General features: G+C 40.4%; 1 protein-coding gene across 7 annotated transcripts in view; it reads left to right on the plus strand.

Moving 5' to 3' along the window:
• Positions 1-20,650, plus strand: part of CALD1 (caldesmon 1) — a 197,374-nt gene that overhangs the window by 25,936 nt on the left and 150,788 nt on the right. For 2 of the 7 annotated variants that reach the window (XM_074585202.1, XM_074585269.1), the window contains exon 2: positions 15,976-16,058. The exons of the other annotated variants lie outside the window; for them this stretch is intronic. The gene's annotated coding sequence lies outside the window, so the exon portion shown is untranslated. The remainder of the gene's footprint in view (positions 1-15,975; positions 16,059-20,650) is intronic. 7 annotated transcript variants of the gene reach the window in all.

Consider the following 20,650-nt stretch of genomic DNA (forward strand, 5'->3'; position numbering starts at 1 on the left):
TGTGGCACTGTTCCATCTGGTGGAAAATGTATTTTTCTTGTTTATTATGGAAACTTCACATATCTCATGGTAAAAAGTGATTCTGAGTGGAAAAACCCCCCATATTTTAACAGACCAAAAGCAAGTAATAACACTTTCCAGTCCTGGAAAAAAAATACTGCAAGACATTTATATGATGTTAGATGTATGTTTTTATATAAATTCCCTGCTCTCTACTCCAGAAGTTTTTGATGTTTATACACGCTATCTTCCTACTCATCATCAGTCTTTTGGTGATGTAGGTTTGTGTCTTGTACTTTCCTGTAAACTCCAGCTGATTGCCAGCGCATTATAACTGCATACTTTGGCAGGAGTGGAGGCAATCACATTTTTTAAGTCCAGGACAGCCTTTGCCCAGTGGAGCGAGTCATTATTGGGGCCGCAAGGATGATCAGAGGGCTGGAGCACCACTCCAACGAAGACAGGCTGAAAGAATTGGGGGGGTTCAGCCTGGAGAAGACTCGAGGGAGACCTTATAGCAGCCTTCCAGTACCTGAAGGGGGCCTACAGGAAAGATGGGGAGGGGCTGTTTGCAAGGGCATGTAGCGATAGGAGGAGGGGCAATGGTTTTGAACTAGAGCAGGGTAGGTTTAGATGAGGCATTAGGAAGAAGTTCTTTACAATGAGGGTGGTGAGGCACTGGCCCAGGTTGCCCAGAGGGGTGGTGGAGGCCCCATCCCTGGGGACATTCAAGGCCAGGCTTGGTGAGGGTCTGAGCAACCTGATCTAGTTGAAGATGTCCCTGCTTTACTGCAGGGGGGTTGGACTAGATGACCTTTAAAGGTCCCTTCCAACCCAACACATTCTGTGAATGTCCTTTAGTATCAGTTACCTGGTTATAACTTGAGCGTGGCACGGTGGGCTTGCGTTGCAGTATCATCTCCAGGTCATGCTTGGTGATAGCTTGCCATGCACAAGAAGTTGGAACAGATAGGCTTTCAATGAGAGGAGCTGGTTACCATCAGTTTTGTCCTTATATGTCCTTAGCATAACAGAGATGATCCTTGTGTTCAGTGTTATCTGTTACAGCACGCTTGGTGTATATAGGCAGCGTTAAGACTTGCTATCTTCTGTGACAGGTCTGGTTATAGTTCCAGTGTTTCTGTAAGCTCAGAAAAAAAATTATTGATAACATTCTATTTACAAAACTTTAGGTCTTCCAGGTTTTTCCTTCCTTGAAAAGCACTAAAAGATGTACAGGCTAAAATGTTTAATTTATTTCTATGAATCTGGCCTATGAATCAGTGTACCACTTAGCTGATGACTCATCTTACTGAGCAGGACACATCACGACAGAGTATCAGTCTTCTGCTCTGACCATGACTAACTGTCTAAGTATGGACCTCATGCAAAGTAACAGAAGGTGGGTCTGCCATCAAATGAGACTTCAGAAGTAAGTTTTTGTCGAAGTGGCTTTGGGTGAGCTTGAGACAGAGGACCCACGTTTAATGTAGAATTTGTTATCTTTGTATCTTCAGAATTTTTCTTCCATTCTCTGCCCATGAATTTGATGAGGCTTGAATTCTTGATAGGACTCAATGACACATTTTTAAATTGTTCTCTTGTGACTTAAAGCTATATTTTTAAATGGGTGCTTGTATAGGTTTATCTGCATCTTTCATCACCTTTTCTTGATGTCTCCCTGTAAATGTCAGGAAATTCATTGGTTCTATGACTTCATGTACCTTCGTGCAGGGCTGGTGACCTGGGATGTCCTACAAGTCTGCATATGTCTTGTCAACACCAGTTGTGCTTTGGAATGGGCCTGCTCCTAAGTAATGTAGACAGATAGCTGGGAGTGATTTCAACAGAGTCCTTGTTCATGCCATCTCTCTGCCTAAAATTGCCTTGTTTTGCCTGTCATTGGATCGGACAGTGCCAGTGTCCCAGGAACAGGACAAAGGGAATATTAGCCCCCTGTGACTGTTAGTTGGGTAACATGTTTCCACAGAAGTTTCTGGCTGCTTCAAGTATGATACCGTCTTAACATCTTTGCAAGACCTGTCACTCTGTTGAAACTTGTAGTGCATTCAGGTTTCCGGTTGGCCATCTTGTTGTAAACTCTCTGCTTATGAGGATTTTTATCAAGATGATTCATCTTGAATTCGTTGTGTGTCCTCTTTGTGGTTTCAGTAGGCCATCACACAATGATTGGCAGGACTACCTGAGCGGTAACACTGTGATAAGATCCATCTGATCAGCATGGCTCGGGTTTATGTGGTCACTCTCAGCATTTCACAGAAAGCTTTGATGTCTCTGTGCTCTTTTTGAATCTTAGGTAGCTGCATGGCTCTAACCAGTTATTACTCAGTTGTAGCCTGTCAGATTTTCCTTGTTCTCTTCATGTACTGCCAAGCAATACATACAATTTTGTTGCCATCCTCCAGCCTATGTAATATGTCTGGGTTTATGTATTATATTGCATTGTAGTATATATTACAGATGTCTACCTTTCCAAGCTTTGTAGTCTGGCAGAAATAGTACTGTGATGTGCATTGGTTGGTGGTTTGCTGGGTTGGATGTAATCAATAGAATTGATTATGTGAGACAGTGTTCTTCCTTATAGACTGTATGTCAGGTTTCGCAGTGTTGTCCCATGTTGAAGTAGTGGGCAAATATTTGCTGGCCTTCAAGTAAGTGACTGACACTGTGGTATCTCCCATTTTTAATGAACATTTAACTATAGGGGGTGAAACGGAGAAAGTAGTAAGTGTAAAAGACGTGATTTCCCTTAGCTGTGGTGGTTTTCAGTTCACATAGGAACTGTAGCTGATGCTGACTGGAATTAAGCCTGGATTAAAATTTGGATATTAACTGCAGTCCACATGCATGGAAAAAATAGAAAAATAAATTCCTTCTTGATAGCTGATTTTTGCAGAAATGCCTTTTGGTTGAAGTACTGCATGCATTTTACAAAGTTCATGTACCTCTGCAGTTTATTTTAAGAGATCTGAATTTATTTGGTGTAGATTTATTTCAATTATCTAATCAGAAGCAGACACATAACTTCTTAGGCTGTCAAAGGTATTCAGGAATGTATGACAAACTTCAAAGGAATGCATAAGATCTTGCTACACATCTTACCATACATTTTTATAGAAAAGAGTTAATTAAATTTTCTCTTTCTACCCAGAAATTACTTTTAGGCTAAATTAAGTACGTGGGGTTGTAAGGCTTTTGAGTGTTCTCTCTTTCTGCTTTAGTTTTGTGACTGATTAAACAGCCAAATGCTTATCTGGATCAAAGAAGTAATAAGCAAAGGGGCATCCTTAGGCCAGTTATCAGTTGAAAACAATCTTAACTGTCACGTATCCAAGTTTTAAAGCACACTGAATGGATTAAGCAATGGGGATACTGTTTATGTGCAGTGAAGAAACTTCCAGGGGGAAAGAAGTGCCGTTTCCTAGTGCATGTTTCTGCAGGCATGGGTTTGCTGGGGAACAAAAGGACTGTACCACCCTTGTGAGTCCTGCCTGGTGTGGCATGTGGTTCCAGTCAGATGAGACATGAGTTTCCTTGTTACAGTACAGCCTTCTTCCCTGCTTCCAAATTGGGAATGCAGCTTACTCTTGGGTTAATTCCTGTGGAGACTTAATTTATGTTCATTCGCTGGGAGGGAAGAAAAAAAAGAGCTCTAGTTATCTGAATATACAGCATTCAAGTATGTTTGCAGGGACAATATTTCAAGTTATTACTCTCAGCAATTTAGATAAGAACATGTACTTTCCTACAAAAGACAAGGCATAGTGTCTTAATATTAATATGTGACACCGAGTAACCCTATGTGATGAAGTACCTAGATAGCTCAACAAGGGGTGAATTAGAAATGCCTGGGAAGATATATGATGCCATTAGTAAAACATACAGATTTATGTGTGACATTAACATCTCTAAGGCGGCTGAAGCAGAATTGCACTACTAAAGCTGCATAAATGTTTTGCTTCCTCCCAGATGCAACAACAAAGAGATCTTGGAGAAAGTTTTATCTAATGGGTAAAGTACTGCCTACCATTCTCTTCGAGTTTTCCTGTGTATCTTTCAGCAAATGACTAAGATTAAAATTTTTGAAACGTATGGCTGATGACCGTAAAGATAGTGGCATTTTGGGTGCGACTGAACGCAATAGTTTGGTATTTAGGTATCTCAGTACCTGATGGGAACGCCTGTGTACGTCATGGGGGAGAGTTAAGCAGAAAGGATGGCCCTGGAGGAACAGGACTGGCCAACAGCAAGTACCAAGCATAGAGGTCTTCTGAAGTCTACTACTTCTTGAGCTCTTCCACACCAGTCCCAGGAAAGAGAAAGAAGAATGTTAACTCTGCTAGTTGGCTTTGTGGCATACTTCATCTCCAATGGCTGCAGGATCAGGGGGATGTGAGAGTTGCTGCATCCTCTTTGGCTCAGCCCTTTGCTGTTTTATACTGATTCCCGCTACTGTGAATTACTCATGTTCTTTTTGTCATGCCTGGTGAGGCTCTGTTTTGCATGCACGTAGAGTGGGTCAGCAATGATGCGTCCTCATTCATCCATGGGGCAATCCTGTACCTCCTGCCAAGAGGGAGTTTTTGTTGTCTCATATTTGTTATAATACAAAGAGGTGGAGCCACAATTATGATCCTCCCACAGCCCTGGAGTTTGAAAGTGTTCTCTTTCCCGTTGGGAATTACCTGCTGTACAAAGTGAATTCAGTTGAACAACAACTTATTTTTTAAAAGATACCTTTTCTACAATGCAGAGAAGGAGTCGATGATCTGGGATTGTAGTTCTCGCTTGTGGAGAGCCCATGTGAAAGCCAGCAGTCAGTCTGTATTGTCTTAGAGGCAGAGAAGTAAGAAAAACTGTCATGGTGCCTTGAGTATGGAAAATTTGAGAAATAGCGCAGTTTCCACGTAGAGGAAAGTGGGTTTCTTTTGAGCAGACCATCAGTGTGTAGTAAACTCAGGCATAATTATCTATTGAAATTGTTTTTTCCTCCTCTTTGAATCAACTGTTAGCATTTACCTATAAATAGAAGTTCTGCTGGTTTTGAGGTAAGGCAGTTCAGTTTTGATACGAGGTATTGGTCATTTGGGGGAAGTAGGTGCTAAGGTAGGCATGCGGCATATTGAAGAGTTTTGTTGGAACAGTTGGTAAGTGTCCCCAGAAATTTAGGGATCAGAAGTTAAAGCTGACCACACCCTTTCAAGCAGATGGTTAGTAGAAGTGTTGCTTATTATAAGCAAGAATAATCTGGCATTCAAATATGGAGTCTTTTTACATTTGGTGAAAGTTCATTAATAATGCATTACATGTAAAAGCACTTTTCATCTAAAAGGTCTCAAAGATCTTTACAAAAGTGAATTTTGTGCCAAACCTCATTGAAAGTAGTATTTGGGTCACATAGAAGAGACTGAGGCGTAGTGAGCCTGAGGATTTTTGTCTTGATTTACACATGAAACGGGAAAGGGAAAACTAGAAACCTGAGTCAGGACTAGTAGGCTAGTTACGTGACAGTCTTTTGGGTATTTTTTCTGTTATCTGGAAAACAACCCTAATGTACACAACTGCTGCATACAGAAAGGGTATGAAGAAGTTGACAAATATCAGAAATGCTGACTTTACGCATTTCTGATGCAGTTTTCATTTTTTATGAGGAAAGTTCACCAGAAACAGCTCCATGGTGCATAACCCTTTATTGTTTAGGGGTTTGTAAGTTCCATTTTATTGTTCATGGCATAATTTTTTTAATCTTGTAGTCTGAAATGGAAAACCCCCTCACTTTTATGATGTGTAAGCATATATTTTACATTTATTTTCATAACTTCCAATGTAAAGAATCCCTCCAAGGAGCTGTAGTCAGATTAATAGAGCTGGAGTCTGAGGCTCCATGGAGCAGGAAAGTCCTTTAGCTCCGTTCCATAGCATGGATGGTCCTGGCTGCTTTACAGAAACAAAGATGTAAGGGTGTAATTTGGCAGCACTTGTTCTCAGTAGTCACGGGACGAAGGGCCTGATGGAAGGTCTTCAGTGAGTTTTGGATCAGATTGTGAAATAGTTTGCCTATGAAACATCATAGAATTTAGATTTAAAAATAGATTTTATTGGAGACCAAGCTTTTCGTATTAAAAAAAACCCTTCAAAAATATGGTCAGAATAAGTGCTCGTGATTCCTTTAAAATCAAGAAATGAAACCATTCTACTGATTTCTAAGAAAAGTGGAAGTTATCATGTAAGAAACAGATGCTGAGTTTTTGGCCATGTTGAAATTGATGACGAAGCTTCTCTCCTATCCAGTTGTAGTCTGTTCTGAGATTTGGCAGTCTCACTGATTTTTGGCTGTTGACTGTTTTTAGCAATAACCTCTGGCTCTAATACACTAGCTTTCTGGATGTCTAGTACCCTAAGCTACTAGATGTCTGTAAATCCTGTACGAATGTTTAGTGCATGAATGCAGAGCACTTTCATTTGACATCCTAGTATGCCTCATACTTCAGGTTGATTCCAATTGAATGCAGTGTCCATCAGTGCACTAGACAGTAATTCTAATACAGAAACATTTCAGACCTACTTATTTTGACTTGTCATTTTTGGCAGATTTGAGAGCACAGAAATAATTGCAATGGTTTAATCAAAAGTCACCGTTCCTCTAGAGTGAAGTTGACCAGTTAAACAAAAACCCCATAAAAATCTTGACCCTACCAGAATGAGTATGCACACATAATTTAAAGATCCCAAACAGTCTTGTTAAATTCACATTTTGTACTGTCACAGACAGTCATGGGATGTAAAACAATAGTCTGGCTCTTGCGAAAGGTCAAAGGTCTGTTTGCTCTTTCATATTTCTCCTTACTTAATTTGGCAAGTGGACACTCTTTCTGTCAAAGAGAAGAGGCCAAAACAAAGGGCAGGTTTTTTTCCAAGTTATTTTTGAGACGCCTTGATTCTTGGATGTCCGATTGGGATATTTTAGACCTGGCTGTCATTACCCTGGAAATCAAATGCTGTTACAGCAGCTTAACACAGGCAGCCAGAATCATTAAAAGCTTTTGAAAAAGTTCATCTAAACATATTCAAGTTTTGTTCAACTGCACAAAACTTCAAGGCACTAATTATAAGCCTGACAGGGGATCCATATCTTCTCATATATTGGTTTTTAACCAAAATTAAAAAGTGTGTCCTTTAAAGAGCTAAAGATGGGGTCTACTATGTTCTCCTTTCTGTTGTCCTCACACACATCCATACACCTTTTTCTATATCAGAAATCTGTTTCTGTGCTTGGGTTATTTCCTCTTTTGTGTATATATAAAGCCAAATAATGAAGAGCTGGGTACTATGCTTATCTGACGTTCACACAAGAGAGGAATTTAATTCTGTGGGAGCTTGAGCTGCAGGATCTAGCCCACTGTAACAAGCTGGGCTGTGTGCTTCCCTCACCACCCAGTGACGAGGAGTATTTCCACTGGGTAGAAGCACCTTATTTGGTGTAAAACTTGTTAGCCTTGTGAGGACCCTAATGGAAGAAGCTGCTTGTGAGGTCTGCCTGATGCTTGCAACATGGACCACTGAATGACCGACGAGCAACATCGTTGTATTCAAAGGGGGAGACTTTCAACAGCTCCTTCACTTTCACTTCTTTTTTTTTTTTGGGTGATGATGGTCCTCAAATCTCAGCCTGGGATTATACATGACTTGTCACAGATCTGACAACATGGTTCCTTCCTGCATTTTAAAGCAAAGGTTGTTCTTTGAATACATTTTTCCATAGACTTTTTTTTTTTCCCCTCTCAGGATTCCTGCAGTGGTTTACTTTCTTTATCTGCCCTTGGCATAAAAACCAGGAAACTGAACAACTCTAATCAGAATTATTTGTTGGGAAACTGACAAAGCAACAATTTATTCGAGATATTATATCAAACTCTCTTTTAGTCCCAAATGAAGTGTTGTTACAGTGAATGTCTTGGGGTTTAGAAAATTTCCTATACACTGATGCCAGTTTATCTCACTTCGCACTCCATTAAGTCATCTTTCCCAGACTCAGGTTATCTACCTGCAGAGAATAGATCATTATTCTCAATAAATTCCAATCCTACGTAGCCATAAGATGTTAAATAGCTTTCTTGTTATTTATTTTTAAAGAAATCTTTACAAGATACCTTCTTTCTATAGTGTAGAATGGCATTAAGATCAAGCTGTCAGGCATAGCTTTTTCTGTCTTGATCTCAATGTTCTTTACTGAGGAGCTTGGCATTGTTTTCCCTTTTGTCAGTTTGAGAAACTGAAGCACAAAAAAGAGAAATGACTCCTGTGACAGCACCAGACTGGAGCTGATGCCAACCAAATGCTTTGTCCGCTATGTCACGCTGTGCTTTGAAGGCCACTAATCTCACAGTCCAGCTAGTATCAAACATGCTACTAAAACCATGGAAATATTATTCATCAAAGAGATGGATGGGATACAAAACCAGGAAAAATACTTTTTACAGTAGTCCGTGGCATCATAGAGTCGTAGCAAATGACAGATCTTTTGAAAAATCCAGCAAAGGGCAGAGTTAGATTAATTTTGTAAAAGGGATTCAAGTAATAGCATAACTTGTGCTCTGTCGCACGACATTTTAGCGTGCACAAGTGAGCCAGACAACTATGTTATTTTAACCCACATTCAACATTCCTATCAGTAAATCTGCACAAAGGACCCCATATCCATATCTTGTGTGGTACTATCATTAAATCTCTCTTTTTTTTTTTTTTTTTTTGCTACTGCCTGGAATTTCATTATTAACCATTAGTGATGTAATATTAAACCTATGGAATCTTAAACATGTCTTAAAAACTATGGAATAAAGTAGACTCCTACCAAATAAAAAAATGCAGTACCAACAAAAAATGCTGTATCTTTTTCAAATGGCTCATTCCAATTTTTTTTTCCCAAGCATGTTTCAACTAAAATATCTCAAAATAAACTTGCTTCAGTAGATGTGTTCCAATAAACGTTGTTTGTCTTTTCTTCCCTTCCCTGTTCCCAAGACAGTATTTACTGGTTCATTTAAATACAAAATGTCTGTTATATGCTGCCCTCTTTTGCATGAAGAGTGTTTGAGTTGCTTCTGGTTGCTGTAGGAGCCCGCCTTTGTTTTTTTTCCTGGAATTGTGGGATTCTGTGAGAGTGTCTTTCTCACCTTTATATTCTGAGATGTCCCAAAGTTTCATTAATAAGTTATGTGAACCATACCAGTCTGAAACGGAGTGGAATTTGCGTCTTTGAGAAGCTCCTCAGTTTGTAAAGGAGGGTATGATTTACACTGTAGCCACTGTTAAAAAGAAAAAAGCTTTAAACTCTAAAAACATACCTTTAATTATATGGGGAGTGATTCAGGGATGTTCCAAATACTCTGTGAAATGTTTAGCTGGCACAGAATCTCGTGCTTCTTTCAGAAACAGGAGTAAAAATTGAAGGGTGTGCTTTAAAAGCAGCAGATCTTCAGCAGCCGAACAAGGAAAGAACTGCCTGCTTCCGATCTTTAGTCTATAGAAAGGCATGTGCATGTGTTCTTCTGGAAGTGATTCAGACGCCCTTCTCCTGGATTTGGTGTTTAGCATTGAATCAGTGCCGGCTAGAGGTTGAAGAGCGGGATGGGGGGTACCGGCAGGAGCGCAGCGTGCTCGGGGGGTGCCACGGTCCTGCTGACTGTGGGGATGTGCTGCCCCGTGGGCCTTCCTTGTGCTGTCCAAGGATGTGACAAAGGACAGACCAGAGGGCAAGGGAGTGTGTCCTGTGATGCTCATGCGTGTGCTTGGCTGCTAGGGTCGATCAGGAGCTGTGCTGAGGAAAAATGACTCACTGCTGGCTCCCTTACTGCAATGTGTGGGAATGAGCTGAGGGCCAGAGCGGTCTCAGCCAGAGTGTGACCATCCATTAATACCCCGTCTTCAGTGCGCTCGCTGCCATATCTGCTTGTCTAGCTGTCCTCCTCGCTCTGGAGCGGTAAGGCTTTGCCATCAGTTCACTGCCTTATCTTGGGATGTGCTTGTATCTCTAGATGTGTGGCTTTGACAGCTTTGTGACAGTGTTACGCCTTCGTGTTGCTGACACAACCTTCAGTCCCATCCAACTCTCAGCCCATCCTGAAGCTATCCTGGGTGCCTGCTGTCAACACTACATTTGTTAAAATTGAGTATTTCATGCTCAGTGAATTCCCCCCTTGTAGAACTATAATTGTCCTACTGATGCCTGTAACATGACATTTGCTTTAAAAACCTTATATTTTTATGAACAAAGGCTAAATTTCAGCACTGTAACAAACTCTCAGTCTAGGCAAAACGTCAATTGGCTTATATTTCATTCTTAACATCAGCAAAGGCTGAAACTCCAGAGAATTAGATTAAGAAAATGAGGAGTGAAGTAAGAATTATATATGTTTTATAACATAGACTACCAGTGGTCAGTTTAAACGTGCAGAGATAACTCATTAGGTCTGCCAATGTTTACCATAGTAGGAATTACCCCCAGGAAGAGGAGCTGGAGTATGGATGAGGCATTCAGCATGGTGTGAGCGGGTGCTAGAGATCCTTCAGAGGAGACGATGCTTTAAATTCCAGTCTTCCTTTGTGAGCCTGATGACAAACTTGTCAAAAACAGCTTTTCAGATTTAAACAACAAAACCTCCCTCCCACAAACCCCTGTCTCTTCAGAGTTTTCTTCTCTTTGAGCTATAAATTCACTGCTGATATTGGCTTAGGAATTGGCTGACGGCCCAATACAGTTGTCCCACAAAAATGTACAGAATCTTTATCTTTCAGTCTCCTACAAAGAAAATACATGGAACAAAAATGTCAGGGGAAAAATGTGTAGAGTAGGATGTGACCTTCTTCGAGGTAAATACATGCAAGACTTCAAGAATCCTCAAAAAAGCCATTATTTTCTAAAATGCAAGTGTTTCTGTTGATGATTGATACCAGAATTGATAGAGGCAGTAGGATAGATGGGTGGGTGGTGGGAGTTTTAACCAAAAGTGTCTGATCAGAGATTTTAAAACAGGGTTCTCCCTACACATGCAGCATTCAGGCATATGCTGTGTTTTTGTAGACTGACAAGGGAAACAACAGATAACCTGCATTGCTTATTTTTTTTTCCTGTTATATAATTGAATATTACATGTTGAGTTGTCATCAAACTATTGTTAACACAAATTGTCAGAAATGAAGCTCCACGTTTGAGTTATGAAAGGGACTAAAAGCTGTACTTTGAGCAAGGTTATGTCGAACTGTGCTTTTTCGCAGCAGTAGTGAAAAATACTGTGAAAAAGTAAGTGCTAGTCTAGTTAAAGTAGCAGGCAAAACTGCTTTACGTCTCTTTTAAGTGCTGTTAGAGGAGCAATTAAAGGACTTATTTTAATAGGTAAGATAAAAGTGTAAAAGTTATCTTGCTGTGGCAGGCAGAAGTATTGTTTTGCTATTTTAACTGTGTCCCTTTAACAAGTATATATATGTAAAGCTTGTGAAAATGATGCCTTGAGGGAGATTTTCAAAAGCACTTGAGAAGTCTGTAAGCTGCAACCTATTACATCTTCCAGTCACATTTCTGTCTTCAGCTTGGTCAGCTGTAAGAGTTGGGAATTTGCATCCGAGGATGACTACCCTATCGAGCCTTTCAGATGTGGTCATGTATATGTGTGATTCTGCATCGTGGGTTGCTTGCTATTAGGACATCAAAGAGGAGCTGCTGTCTGTGATGGGTGGTGGTTTTCATGTTGTCTCTTCAGGTGATCATAAGTGGAAGATGAAGTTTCTGGTTGCACTGAAAGATATTTTTGCCATTTGTCTCCTTTAAAACGTCTGCAGCCCAGATCCACTTGGGTTGTGATGTCTTTTGATCTCAGGAGCTGAAAAAAACAGGCCAAGAAATCCCTGGGAACTTCTGCAGCCAGAATTGCTGGAAAGCAGGGTAATTCAGCACATATAATCCTTTCCTCTGAATCAGCGCCATACCTGATATGGTTTCAATGAGTTGCTTGGCTGTTGCTCACGCCTCTTGCTTTAAATAGCCCTGAGCCAGGTCCAAAGATGTTCAGAAATCAAAGTTTGATTTCTATAGGTATTTAAATGTTTGTGCCGTAACGGGTGGAGTTGTTCTCAGCATTTTGGCCAAATTAAATTTCAAGGGGTATGGCATTTCATGGGTGTGGCAATGAAGTAAGGTATTTTGTTTCCTTATTTAGTATATAGAAAAAGAGGGTCAAGCACCTTCCAGAAAAATGGAAGAAGGTAGCACTTGGTGCCACCGTTTTTGTTTGCCAATGCAGGCTCTACCATCTAAGCATTGCCACATCTGATACCACAGAACAGGCACATCAGGATTGCCCTGCTATGAGACGTTACAGTGCCTCAACTCAATTTCCAATCAGCAGGTAACATCCTGACGCTATTACTCACTGATGTCGGAAGGGACCAGTCCGTAGCCTTGCACTGTCGTGAAACGGGATGTGTGCAGACCCCTGCAGCTCATCTTCCTCAGAGCTCAGGCCTGATTCTACAGGTCCTGTGCTCACGTCACCTGTGTTGACCTGATATCAAATAAGCAGCAGCGTAACCACGACTGAGATCTTGTGTTCATTCATGTCGCCAAAATTGCCTAAACCATTAAAAAGTTGATCTGGGCAACTTACAGGCACTCCAGGTTTTAAGGACTAGCTCAGAAAACTTACAGATTTTTTTGTAGTGTACCATTAATTTTTATTTTAAGGAAGGGGAGAGATAGACAATGTATTACTTGGTTGTTTTGCTTGACCTGTAAAGAATCATGGTGCTATATCATGTTTACACAAAGCTTGCTCCAGTATGCAAATGAAACCCACAAAATGTAGCTTGCTTATTGTAGTGGTCAAGTTAAATTGAAGGGAAGGAATTTCTCAAAAAATATTAGACTAATGCCTTGTGATCTAAGCTGCAATGACCTAATTTTCTGAAAATTATCATTTCCTTCTTCCTGTGGAGAACAGAATTTTACCTTGGAAACGAGCAATAGGAAAACGTGCTTTAATTTGCTTATAAAAATGTAAATGGTCTGCTTCTCTTTGAGAGAAAGATAGTACTGACAACCTGAAGTGGAAGAGAAAGTTTATACTTCCATAACTATTTGGGTTTGGTATCCATACCTCTATTTCCCTAACCTGGTAATTAGTTGATCAATATGTAAGTAAATAAAATGATGCAATAATGTATAGGAAAGATTAAAGAAATAAAAAGATAAATCCATTTGTATCACCCTTTGGCCTCCTTTAGGAAAGAAGTGCAAGATAACTAAGTCTCAGCTTTTCTTTAGGTGTGGCACCCAGAGATTGCTTGAGTATGAACCAAAAAGATTAATTTTATACAATCTTTCTAGTTGTTGTTGTCCCTTGACTTTGATATTTTGCAGGCTATTTGGTATAAAACAGTATAAAAGTATATCAACAAGTGGATAAAACACAACTCTGGCTCAAATCCTGCCTAATCAATTAGTGTTCACTCATTCATAGTCTTTCATTTCATAGATCTTTCATTGTTGTTTCCTTTTAGGAGAGAATTCAGGTTTTGATAGCTTTGAGGGTACAACTGCAGACTTTATGCATGGAAAACGTCATTGCAATTGGGAAATAAATGGTGTAAAATATATTCATTTGTTCACTGAGGAATTCTCGAAGACATGTGACATAATGGTTTTTTTTTTTTTGGTACTATGCTTTGGACAACAGAATAAAACCAGCCTGTGAAACAAAACCATGTTCTTGGTCAGGTATATGTGTGTGCATGTATGTTTTGGCTCTGCCTCAACAAATGTGTGCCTAGCTTCAGGTAGGTGAGTAATCTTGTTTGGTTGGTGAGGAGCATGCTTAAGTACCTTGTGAATGTGAGCCCTTAAGAATGCCTTGATGTTAAGGTGTCACAGGAAACAAGGCTAAGTGAAAGCCCTTGAATGGAAATGAGATGTTCTGATTAAGACTGACGTCCACCTTTGATGGAGCTTTCTCTCTGAAATATCTAAGCAGTCATGAAGTTACAGAATTTTATGCTTTTTAACTCTACTATATTGCACGTTTGAATTTTTATTTTCCTTATCATACGTAAATGATAGTGTGGTTTGTTTGTTTGGTTGGGTTTTTTCATGGTAAGTTGTGTAGGGTGAGCAGTGTAAAAGCTGAATTCCTACTTGAAAAAACTAGATCACCTCCTGTAGCTACGTGACTCCTGAATGGCACGTCAATCGTTGGATTTTATTAATGACTGGAGCAGTTTTGCATTTTATTAATGCAAGGATAGATCTAGATTTTTCTCTGTATTAGAGCATTCCACTGCTATTGACTTTAATGATTAGACTTTTATTGAGGCTGAGATAGTCCAGAAGCCTGGACCTCTGCAATGCTCAGAGGGAATCTGTATTCCTCTCACCAGATCTCCTGGATTTGGCAAACCTCAGAAAAAGTGTATCTCTTCAGCACTTACTGCACTGCAGTCTTAGGAAAGTTCCAGGGTAGAGCTTTCTGTAGGAATCACCACCTCAGCTGGATACAGCTGTGATTTTCCATCGTGGTAGTTCTTGGGCCAATGAAGGTGTTTCTTGTTTATGTAAAACAATACGGTACAAGTTGTGTTTAGCCATGGTGGAGCACAGTACTGTATGTGTTGAGATTTGACACCCTCATCATCCTACCGCATGCTGTCTTCCTAAAACGTCATTTGTCAGTCAGTATAAAATTAAAACAAACCCCTCCAAAGTCCCTAAAATAAGCTGCTTCCCCTCAACACTACTGCTTAGGGATTTAAAAGAAATGGAGCAAAAATGCAGTGTCACTTGCAAAAGCATGATATATTTTTCCAGAGCTTTGTAAAATCTCCTGTTTAAGCCAGTTAACCTGACGAATATTCTTAAACACATCTGCTGATTGTGCTGATTGGGTGGAGAACATGGAAGGTAAACTGTGTAATTCTAATGAAAGGCTGGTTGTGAAGACAGCTTATTTTTGGGAGATCTTTCTTCACCTCGTTTAACAGATAAATAAAATTTCTCTGGACCTTGTGTCTGGAGCCTTTTGTCTTTTGAGTATGTAGACATTTGGAAGTTTTGTCTCTTCGCTGCCTCTGTGGACGAAGGGGGATGGGAGTCACCAGAGCCCCTGAGCAGCTTCCCAGTTGGCTTATGTTACTCCAAGTGGGATATCTGAGTCTGTTCTCCCAGGAACTCCCTCCAGCTCTCCTGCTGAGGCATCGCTCAGAGGAATTTCCAGTCTCACCACACACTGCCCAAGCTGTTATCATTTAACCTCGCCATTACTCAGAGGTGGCTGTTTTATCACTTTGTGGCTAAGTGGCTAAGTGCATGTAAAGGCAGACAAACAACCTGTCACCGAAAACTCTGTAAATGCACTCCAGCAGCTATGCAGAAATAGCCAAATGTTTTTGCATCTTTGACTGGAGGCAGCCAGCAATCAAGGAACTGTGCTGGTCTACTGCCAAAACAAATAGGGAATTCCCTCGGATATTTTTTTGTGAAGTGAATCATGGCGGCATAATCAGGTTTGGCTCCATATTAATCGATGCAGTTTGGCTATTAAAATTCTCAGTTCTGTGGCTGATGCTTCCCAGGCTGTTCTCAGGATTGCATTACACTGTGATTGGGTTACGGTCGTGGCAGCAGCATCAGGTATATGGAACAGTTTTCCCTGAAGGTAGAAGCAACTCTTTTTCCTTAATGGGACTTCAGATGCATAGTGCAGTCTGCCCTTTCTCGCTTGGGATTTTCTTCTTCCTCACAGAGGAGACACTGGAAAAAAAGAAAAGGAGCTGCAAGTTAGCTTAGTCAGTGATGCAATAGTATCTGGAAACTACAGCAAGGATCGAGATCTGGTCTGCTTTCTGGCTGTAAAGTTCTTCTGCCCTTGGTGCCCTCTTCATTCCCACCCATAAACATTTCTGTCTTTCCAGTGCCTGTGATAACTATTTGGTTACGCAGAGTCCCTTGGGAGCTGAAGAGGCGGCATCTTCCAAGCTCAGGGGCGTCATAACTGGTGAGATATGCTATTAATGCTTATATACTTTTTTTTTTTCCCTGGAGTTATTTTCTATTCAGTTGAGACAATTGCTATCATGAGCAGCATTTACTGTTAGCTTAATTTCCTTTGAAACTCAAGGTCTGGCGTGGAAAAGAGGGTGTTCTGGGTGGCTAGTATTCATCTTAATTTAATGCATTGGGAAGATATTTTATGGCAGTCCTTGATTGAACTGACTGTCAGAATTCGGTTGGGTAGTTGGGAATCTTCCCAAATACCTTCTTCCCTTGATGTTTCCTTTTGTTAGTGTTTTGTGTGCTAAGGATTATGAGTAAGTATGTGCACAGTAATCTAGTTGTTTGAACCACTGAAGAAATTCTTCCATGTTGTGGCTTCTGTGGTCCCTGCGCGTTACCTGAATAGGAAGGGAGCATTTCTTCCCTTGAGAAGGCCTAACTCTTATTTGTCTTTGTCATTAAACCTACATACGGTCATCTTTGTACACACTGGGTACAGACTGAGGTAATTACTTCAGCTCAACAGCCGTACTAGCCTTTCTCCTAGTGAAAGGTTATGAATATGAAGACTATTACACGTCATTAAGATAATAATGTTGCTGAATATGTTAGCAAAGTCAATGACTTTGGTAGGTGTTCTGGTTTTAGTTTGATAGGGACATGTAAAACAATTCTGCTTGCCAGGTGGGAGGAAATTTGCCTTTCAAAAGATTGCTGCTTCAGCACTTGATAGAAGTCTTGCTAAGCAATGATAATAACAATAAATGTTCCCAGGCTGCACTTGTTTTATAATTGCTGCTTAGCACAAATTGCTCCAAGTGAGGGAACTCTATCATTCTGACTACATAGGTGGAGGCTGTGACGTCATGTGTAGCAAATTCACTGATCCAAAAGGATGAGATCTTTATATAAAATAGTAATACAATACAGAGATCAGTAGTGAAGACTAAGGAAAACAATTAAAAGGGATTTAAAATTTAAGTGATAAAGCCAGCCTCGATGAGGAGGCGAGGGAGGGACTTGCCTTGAATGGCTACCCTGTTTGTTGAACAACTCCCTGAAATGCTTGGCCACTGTCAAGGGCTGTTTCTTGGGTGAGGGATATCACAGATCTGATCTTGGCTTTTCCCATGAGGGTAACGTTTTTTAAGCGTCCCAACAGTCACAGTCAAATAGATGTCAGAACTGATGGCTATTGTGCCTGCATTAACCGTTAGTGAGTGAGTAGCAGATAAAGGTTTTCCTTTGAGTCATGCTGCATGTCTTGTACCGCTTTCGTAGACTGCCTTTTATGATGACTGGTCTTCAACAGACAAATCCAAGAGTCCCAAGCAGGGCAGAGTCCTGAACACATACTGAGTTTGTGTGGTCAGCCGTAGCTTGCCTGCTCTTCTGGGCTCTGGCTATCACAGTTTGTGTCGGGAGACGACGGAAAGGAGAGGCAGGGTGAGCTGGGCTAAAGGCAAGAGTAATAGAAACCTAAAAGTGATAGTTTGCTGGACAGTATTGGCTCCCAAACACTTTTTTTCATTTGCACGTAGAAATGTAAAGGCTCCAGTTTCAGTCCTTGGGAATAATTAATCCTTAAGCAGTGGAAAACAATGCAATATGCAATTGGTGAGCTGTCCTGACAAAGGCACGTCAGAGTAATATTATTTTTTTGAGGCTGTTAACTATGCTGACTAACAGAGAGTTGGTTAATTCTGTAAGGATAACGTTTTGGTCAAATTCCCGGTCTCCAAATGCCTGCAGGCAGACTTGTCCATATTTGTGGTATATTTGAGGTCTAGTGTTCCTCCTTTGGGCCATATATTTTAAGAGGAAATTTTAATGTAAGAGTAACAGCCTTCTCTGAAACACTTTCCAAAGAAATGTGAAGGCCAAAGGTCTTGTTTTTTCAGGAGAAAAGATGTGAATCCTCTAATATTTACTCAGTTATAAATAGCGATGGGCAAGGCTCTAAGGATGGATTCCTGGGAGATTGTATCAGGGACGGTTATTTCCCAAATTGAGCAAAGGCAATAGTTGTCTTTAATTGTTGCATCTTCTTTGGCATTATTGTTAAGCAGATAGCAAATAATTGTAATAAATTTGTGAGTTTTTCATTCCTCTGCCCCAGGTGCCTCTTATTTCTCCTCAATCCCAACACGAACAAAAATGTGTCTTATTGTAATTTATATTGCCATAAGAGATGGCAGTTTGACACTGGAGGAATTGTCATTCTGAATGTTTTGGTTCTCCAGCCACGGCAGCAGTGATGCAGATTATATTAGCATTAGGACTGTGTAGATGGTAGGAGAAAGTGCAACCTGGTGGGGGGAAGAACTTAACTGGGATGCAGGAGGTGCTGCTGTTGAACAACCAACTGGGCTTGGGCAGGTAACTCCATTTATCCATGTCTCTCTTCCCCCATCTGTAAATAGAAGGGAAGATTATTATTTTCCTTTGAGAGCTGCTGTTTGAAAATGTTGTGTTACTTTCAACTGAAAACAAAATCTGCTAATATCATTGCTAATAAATAGATGAAGTTAACTAATTCAATTAGCTGATTAGTTTGTCTCCCACAGTGAAATCCAGCCTCTTACAATGCAGGTCTTGTACAGCTCAGCGTGCACTTTATGCATTGCCAAAGAGTTAACGTGAAACCCAAGTGATGTATAAGCCTTGCTAAAGAGGCTGAAGGCCAGAGCCTTCATAATGCCTTGACATTTCCAAACACAGTTACGGCATTTGAAGTGTGTTTATAGTGTCATGGGCCTCCCTGGAACCACAGGGCAGTCCTGGTGCATGTGAGGCATCTGTCTCATTCATGTGCGTCACCGGGACTATAGCGCGTAGAAGTAAAATTTTAAAAAGTAAGAGAATGCACAGCATTAATTCTTAGAAAAGGAGTGCAGTTGCTGGTTTGTTTTCTAATTTTCTACATCAAGAATGAATGTATGGTAACTAAACTGACTGGAAAAATGTGTTTGGTAGGAAATACGTTAGCTAACACCTCAAAAAGCAAAAAAAAAAAAAAAATTCAGTAGAAGATGTATGTTTTTCTGCTGGAGAAGAAAAATCTAATAGTTATGAGGTATCATTCCAAAATCTTGCAGTGTAGCACTTTTTTTCTACCTAAGACAGGTATTTAACTTTTTACAAATTTGTGGTTCAACTCTGCAGGATGCTTTAAAGTTTAGAGAACCTAACAGATACCCCATTGTAACCTGTTGTGTGCTATCCACACCCAGAAAAGTACAATTAATACCCAGTACTCAAAAAAAAAAAAAAAAAAAAAAAAAAGTCACAGGGATTAAATGACAGAATTGCAGCTCTTTTTGGTGGTTGTTGGTACTATCATATACGCTAAAGGCATTCCAACCAAGGGCATGTGGCCGTAATGGAATTTGATGTACAATCAGTTTTAGGGAACAGCCTGTGCCTTGTTAATATAATCCATAAAAGGCTTCCAAACTTCCTGAAACCAGTCCCTTCTGTTTCCAAGTCTGCATATGATCTCATAGGAAATGATCTGGGAGAGGCCGGCTAACCCTTTTGCATAATCAAGGTAGCATTGTTCTTTTAATGCTTAAAGTGACTTGTTTCACTGATACAAGCTCAACGATCCACTTTTCCTCTGTTGCCAAATCCCTGTTATCAGACTTCACAATGATTTCAATGGCATTAGATTAAAGAGTGAGAGAACTGAAGTGTGACTTAGACTGGCGTTGGTAATGTCATTCATTTGCTTTGTCACCCTTTTTTGTCTTAATGATTTTAAAAGTACTAAACCACTTTCTGCATGGTGAAATTTGAAAGACGGAAATGCAAATACATATCCCGAGAGGGCAAGGTTTGTTTTGCAGTGGGCTCAGAGGCAAGTAAGCAATCTGCGCCTTGCCAAGTTTCATAAATGGCAGTAGCAGCAAGACACACAGTGAGGAAAACACCTGCCCTGCGTATAGATTTGATATTGTGAAACCTCTCATATGTACATTAGCAGTAGATAGAGAAAGTGTGTTCATGTATTGAAGCCCTTTAAAACCTCCTTTTTCTGAGATGTTTACACAAACGCGGAGTGCCTCATACAGTGTGTGTTCTTTTATATCCTCGGGATACCCAGGATTTCCTCCCCGTATCTAGCCCAAGAAGGGAAACACTCCAAGGAGCGTCTATCTCTGAAAGCCTTGTACGGCAGCTAGTGTTAATCTCCATGGGCAGGGGAGAGAGAACAGAAGTATCTGGGTTTTGTAACTGCGTAGAAGTACAATTATGGTCTAGTTCATGCGAATAGGTAGTAGCTGCACCAAACTGAAATTACAGTGAGCCTAAGCAGAGGGCTCTGTGGCACTCTGCTTACTGCAGAGTTGTTAAGTTTGGCACGCCGCGCTGGGCTCCAGTCAAACATTTTCTTGACCATATTCGGTTATATGGAAATTGGCCAACAAGCAATAGGCTTTTGATGTACTTATTGTTTGTGCACATATTTTATGGAGTAGACAGCCACTGCTTTTCTTAAGAACTAGCAGGTTTAATAAAGTAAGAGAAATGGAACCCTTTAAAAATTGTCATTGAAGTTTGATAGCAAAAAGAGTGTTTCCCAAGACAAAG

The sequence above is a fragment of the Larus michahellis genome, chromosome 1, assembly GCF_964199755.1.
Source record: "Larus michahellis chromosome 1, bLarMic1.1, whole genome shotgun sequence".
NCBI lineage: Eukaryota > Metazoa > Chordata > Aves > Charadriiformes > Laridae > Larus > Larus michahellis.